The 7,059-nt window shown below is 37.8% G+C and overlaps 1 long non-coding RNA gene across 1 annotated transcript; it reads right to left on the reverse strand.

Annotated features, from left to right (window-relative positions):
- Positions 1 to 532: 532 nt before the first annotated feature.
- Positions 533 to 3,499, reverse strand: LOC311277119. The gene is made up of 4 exons (XR_014625166.1): positions 3,064 to 3,499; positions 2,879 to 2,971; positions 2,538 to 2,661; positions 533 to 927 (listed from the first exon to the last, which is right to left on the reverse strand). It is a non-coding gene; the product is annotated as an uncharacterized lncRNA (long non-coding RNA).
- Between the last annotated feature and the right edge of the window lie 3,560 nt (positions 3,500 to 7,059).

Here is a 7,059-nt window from a genome sequence, read left to right on the forward strand (position 1 = left end):
GCGCAACTGGAAGAAAACAAAATTAGAGGTATTTCGCATTTCATGGAAAGAGAGCTCGATTGCTTACAGAGAGGCTTTAAAAGCTGCTAGATCTGCTTATTTTTCAAACCTATTAGAAGAAAATAAACATAATCCTAGGTATTTATTTGAAACAGTGGCTAAACTAACGAAAAAGAAAGCTTCAAACACAGAAGGTTCCAAGCAGCACAGCAGTAATGACTTTATGAACTTCTTCACTTATAAGATTGATAATATCAGGGATAAAATTATAACTATACTGTAAAGAGGTTGCTGTAAATTTTACAGTAACTTACTGGCAGCTGGATGCCAGTAAGTTACTGTAAAATGTTTTACAGTATTATTACTGTATTTTCACTTACAGTATACTGTACCATTTACTGTAATTGCATTTACAGTATTATTACCGTATTTTCATTTACAGTATTAGTATTGAGGTTTTTTTTTTTTTTCATTTAAATTCTTTTTTTAATTTATGTTTACCCCACCCCCCAAAAAATCTAAATAACTCACAAACATTTGTCCTTATAATATTCTTTTTAATCGTTGAACATTTTGTTTTAGAAGTACAAATTACAAATCTTGACCTTTAGGAGCCACTAGCTGAAAAAAAAAAAAGGCAACATCTCCAAAGTCCATAGAATTAATCTCCTGGTGACCATTTGTATCTGTAGCATGGCAAAAACGTACACACACTAAAAAACAAAACAGGCCTTAAAACAATAAAATACAGTCAAAGTCAGTGTTGTGTTGTTACATTTCAGTAATTTTGCCAGTCAAAGTTGACAAGCTCTCTGATGAGAAACACTGAGGGTTTCAGGCTGATGCTTTTCTTTGGACCTTTCCAGATTTCCATCTGATCTGTGCCTTTGGTGTTTGGTGCCATCAGGGTTGACTCTCAGAATGAACCTGCAAACACAAGCAGGGAAAAATATATAATTTTTTCAGACCGGTGTTGGCAGAATTTTCCCTAACCCTCAAACTTGATGCTGCATGTACTTTGGCGTTAATAAAAGCACTACATCTGATTCTGAATCCACCTACAGTAGTGGTGGGGGAAAAATCGATTCTGTTCAGTGTCGCGATATTTTGCGCACGCAATTATATTGATACAGTAGCGCAAAGTATTCCATTATATGTTATAAGGCTGTGACGGTGGCAGTTTTTTTTACCACTGCGGTGGTAATGGACCAACTACCTGCAGTGGTTGGGGGGTTATTATGAAAATTGAAATAATTTTTTTTAGTTTATTCGAGCAAAAAAGTCTTTATTTGAGCAATTCCGTCAAAGAAGCAACACAAAGCCTGTAAAGCATTCAAATACATATCAGTAAATATTAGAAACTTACATAATAGAAAAGATAAATCTATAAAAAAAAAAACTTTCGTTTAATACTTCCACACAAAGACACGTGATTTCACATGAAGCCATACCGCTCTGTGCTTTGAGAGGGATGACACAAGGAGGAAAGAGACCATCGATCTATTTTCTGATATCTTCATGTTTTCTACTTGTTGTAAAAGGTATGAAAAGTGAATTTAATCTTCCACAAGGGCAAGACATTTAAGCTATGTTTGAAATTGCGCTGCCAAAGAGAGCGAAACTAAAAATCAAATAAACTTGACGCGCCGTACATGTCTAATAACAAGCAAAAACTGTGTTGAAATGAATCTGACGTGCAAGTAAAAATGTAGGCTATCTGTCCTACAACGTTTTTCTACTTTACCACAGTAAAGAATGTGAATGTAATAGGCCTAAATAAAAGCGAACCAAGGAAGAAACGTTTATAATCCCCTTCGAAAATCGAGACGTAAGTGAAGATTTTGGGAAAAAAACAAGGTATTACATGCAGGGATGAGTCACAATTTTTGGATATTCGATTAGTTTATTTAATTATAGAATTATAGTATATCGAATAGGTTGTGTAACTATTCTCTAAAATAAAATCTCCATGTTTTTGGTGCTAATGCGGTGGTGACGCATTCATATAATTACGTTCTGTAATAAGGTCCTGTGTCCTGAATGTTCAAGGACAAAGTTTTTGCACTAGCCTCCAGTAAATGTGTAGAAGATGTTCACAGATTTAATGTGACATTTGAAGTGAGTTAAGCAGTCTTATTTTTTGTAATGTCTTTGAATAATATGGGGGACATGAATCGCAATATATCGCAGAATCGAATTGCAATACATGCTGTATCGCAATTTTAGGAAGCGCAATAATATTGAATTGTGGCCCAAATATCGCAATACTATCGAATCATCAAATTTTTGCCAATTTCCACCCCTAACCTACAGGGATGGTATTACCCCATAATACATTACATTAAAATCATTAAAGCTTCATTCTTTTTCAATACATTCCTGTAGCTTAGATTTCCAGGGAATGGATAATTTAAATTAAACTTAATACAATGTAAGTTGCTTTGGATAAAAGTGACTTCCAAATGCATGTATGTAAATGTAATGTAATGTAAAAAAAAAAAATATATATATATATATATATATATATATTGGTTTACCTGATTCTGCATTCGACAAAATAGACAGCTAATGCTGAAGAGTCGTCTGTTAGCAGTTGTAACTGGATGATGATTCTGCCCTTCATTGTCAGCATCCATGTTTTTGCTTTGAGAACAGACTCTCCTGAAACAGACAAAGTCACAGCAGCCTTTTAGTGTTATAGTTTACAGAAAAAAACTAAAATACAATAACAGAACTTATTACTAACAGCAATAACATGTGGGGTGAAGATGAGGTAAGATATAATGTTGTATGGTGTATATAGTTTTTAATCAATTAAACAACATAAAAAATATTAGTAAGCAAAACTTTGCTATATTGATAATGGTATATTGCTAACCCTTTCCTCCTCCTTCTCCTCTTCCAACGTCAACCCGTTCTGTGTATTAGTGGAGAGCGTCAGCAGTGATGTACAGTCCGGAGGGAATGGCCGCTGCAAATTCAAAATAAAGAACAGAAAAGAACATGTTTGCCTGCTTAACTAATGCATACTTCAGCTAATTTAGTTGATGTCATCTTACTCACCTGTAGATGTTATCACCATTACGAAGGCAATCACAAAAAAGACTCCAAAATACACCTCCGACATTTCAGATGACATAATTCAGACCACAAACTTGAAAATAAAACAAAAGATGAAATTAACAATGGTGTTGGATAAAGGGTTAGTTTACTCAAAATTGTAAATTCTGTCACCATTTACTCACCCTCAACTTGTTCATAACTTCCATTAAATTATTTAATGTGCTGTATACAAAAGAAGATATTTTAAAGAACATGAGCAACCAAACAGTTACTGGTCCCCATTGACATCCAAAGTATTTTTTCTATTATAGAAGTCCATGCGGACCAGCCACTATTTACCAACATTATTCAAAATATCTTATTTTATGTTCAGACGAAAGAACTTCATGCAGGTTTAGAACACGTTGTGGGCGAGTAAATGATGACATACATAATTTTCTGTTTAAGGTGTACGTTACTACGTTATCCCTTTAACTTAGTTTTACTCAGTATTTACGTTGTACATCTGCCAAAAAGTTGTGAAAGAGGAGACAGAACATACCAAAGGTATTATGCTTCTCTGTTTAATAAGTTTACTTCGGCTAATTTAGGTGAAGTTGACCATAACGTTACATACCAGTTGATGTTATCACAATGAAAAGGCTCCAACACACTCCATCGTTGCAGATGGCATTATCCAGACCACAAACCTGAAAATAAATCATATAGGCCTACGTGAAAATATTGTTTAAAACCCGCACTTTAACAAGGGTTTCGTCTATCTCACTTTACCTCAGTATTTCACGTTGAGTTCGCTGTTAGTGTGGTGGTTATAAAAATATATAAATTTATATAAAGAAAAAAAGGAAAGAAAACGTTTATTGCATAGTATGTATGAGTTTGGTATCCCTTGCTTATTGATTAGCGATCATTTGATTGCTTTTGCCTTGGGACTTTCACCTGCTGGGGGAGGGGGCGCGCGCGCTGCTCATACAATACAGAGACTCTGAAGACATTGCAGCAGCTCCGTGTCCGGTGTCTTTTTTATTGACCATTATCTCCCTAACCAGGTATAAATGAGTAAAACTTTGTTGAAATACACTTTATATAAGTCAAAGATGCGAAAGACGTCGAGTGTCATTGTTGAAGTGTAGTCAATGTGTATGTATGTCTAAAAGTTCGGTTCAAGTTAACCGCGTGTGTATCACGTGTACAACTGGTGAATGCTAAACTGATGGCAGAGACCATGCGGTCATATAAATGTGAAAACGAGTAAATTAATATTATATTGTTGTTTTTGAGAAATAATTTAAGAGTTAAGTGACAGATGACACTGTTTAACAAAGGAATCTGTTGGTTCAGAGAGAGTATGTGGTTATGTAATGAAAGTGTGTAACTAGATAGAGTATAAAATGTGAATATTGTATTCAATATACTGTACGCAGTATTAAGAATGTGCATTTTAATGAGTTTATATTGAAATTATTTGTGGAATTTGTGGAAAGAGCACCTGTTGAGAAGCTGTATAGAAGCTGAGAATAATTCTGTTTTCTTTCTGTATATGTGTTTTTCTCTAAAGAGATCTGAAATCTGTTATCATATGTTTCATTGAAATATGAGAATGCAGAAATATTTGCATTAGTCAGACAATACAGAGACTCTGAAGACATTGCAGCAGCTCCGTGTCCGGTGTCTTTTTTATTGACCATTATCTCCCTAACCAGGCGGTCAGGGTGCTACATTTTTGGAGGCCCCAGCGAGGATGGATGCAGTGCGAGTTGGCTTCCAGTGACGACAGCCCTCCTCCAGTGACATTCAGCCTTCTACTCAGCCCAGGTGACCAGTGCAGTGAAGACGTTCGGTGTCCGTGTCGAGCCAGGAAGGAAAGTGCAAGCAATCTGAGGTTTATTTTCTATACCAGGAGCGCTGCAGGATTCCAGCCTGCTAAGGGCATTTCTTCTATCACTTTGCACACATCCAGACTGAGTAACTCATGGATCACGTAGAGGATCTGAAGCTTGAGGTGATAGGAGCAGTATATGCTCTCTCACAAGAAAATTTGATCGAACTGTGTGAATTCCTAGGAATTAAGTGTGAAAATGTCAGTAGCAAAAGCCGGTCATTTTTTGTTTCTGTGATTGTGAAACACATTGAGAGAGAGGCATTAGAAGAGCTTGAAGATGAGGGTATGGCAGAGCTTTTGTGTATAAAAGACAAAATCTGTGAAATTCAAAGGGTTAATGCAAACAGTGATTCAGATAGGCAAATAGCATCAACCACTAAGAGAGTGAATGTAAATCCAGAAGCAGAAACCACAGTAGCAGAAATCACAGAACAGGAAAAACTGCAAAAAGAAATTGACACATTACAATCAGCATTACAGAAGTTAATAGTTCAAAAACAGAGAGCAGCTAATCACACACCGAAACAGACAGGTACACAACATAATATAAGTACTGAACAGAGTTATTCCACATTGCCAAGTCCAAATGTACAGCCAGACACGAGCTCCGATCTTCAGTTAATGACACACAGACCAGTCATGCCTCCCTGGAACAGAGAATTCAAGATATCAGGACAGATAGGTGAACCTGGACAAAAAGATAAACTCACCTTTTCAAGTATGGCGCATCAAATCGAACATGGATTGAGCAGGGGAGTGTCAGAGCTTGAAATAGTGGATGCCGTAATAAGAGCAATCGCACCAGGCATGCAGCTGCGTAGTTACCTGGAAGGAAAACCAAATTTAACCCTCCCTGTGCTGAGACGTATACTGAGAGCGCATTATCAAGAAAGAGGTGCAACTGAATTGTACAAACAGCTTACCTCCGAGGCGCAAAGTAGTAAAGAAACCCCACAAAGTTTCCTCGTTCGGTGTCTTGATTTGAGGCAAAAGATCCTGTTTGCATCCCAGGAAGCGGAATCCAGTTTGAAATATGACCCGAATCTAGTTCAGAGCATGTTTCTTCACACTGTCCTTACTGGCCTGCAAAATGACAGTATCAGAAGTGATCTGCAACCTTACTTGACAACCATTGATGTGAGTGATGAAGTTCTTTTTGATAAAGTCAATGTTGCTTGTGCAAATGAAACCGAGCGACAAAACAAGAAGAAGCTGATATATCAACACACAAAAGTGAATCCAGTGCAGGTTAATGAAGTTGCTGTTGAAAAGAAAGGAAAGACACAGTGTCACAAAAACACAGAGAAAGTTGAACCTGACATTTTGAGTGAGTTAAAGGAAATGCGGTCTGACATGGCACTGTTGAAGGATCTCAGTGCGGAGGTGTCTCAAATTAAAGAATCCATTCTACAACCTCAGATCATGTCCACACAGTTTTCTGCCAATCTGAGGGATCAAACTAACATGCCACCACCCCAGCCTCAGTACCCACCTCAACGTTATGTGCAGCAATATGACAGGAGAATGGGGGCATATCAGCAGCCACAGTGGCTGCCTGCACAACGCTATCATCCTCCCTCAACTCGTGTGAGAAAATGTCTGGCATGTCAGCAAAGCGGATTGGATGTATACTGTACTCACTGCTATCGGTGTGGCAGTAGCGATCATTTTGTGGCTGGTTGCAGAGCACGAGGATCAACAATGTACAGAGAGCAGTCGTTAAACGGGACGGGGTCACGACTGCGGGACGAGGAGTGACCAGGTATTCAACGATGTCCCCACAGAGATGCGCACAGTGTGGTAACACCGGTTCGAACTTTAGACTGCAACAATGTGCTGCCTGTAAACAAACACTGTATTGCTCTAAAGCATGTCAAGCTAATCACTGGACAGTCCATATGAAACAATGCAATCAGACAGCAAGAGTACACACGAATTCTGCAATGCACAGGAAGAAATGTGAAGCCGACAAGTCTACACGTGCCGCCTTTGTAGGAAAACAGTGTCTAGTGCCATGTTACCTTCAAGGGCTCCTTGTTGATGCATTGTGGGATACAGGATCTCAAGTTTGTATAGTGGATGAACACTGGAAAAGTGAGCATTTACCAAACATC

This window comes from Rutilus rutilus (genome assembly GCF_951802725.1).
Source record: "Rutilus rutilus genome assembly, chromosome: 18".
In the NCBI taxonomy this organism is placed as follows: domain Eukaryota; kingdom Metazoa; phylum Chordata; class Actinopteri; order Cypriniformes; family Leuciscidae; genus Rutilus; species Rutilus rutilus.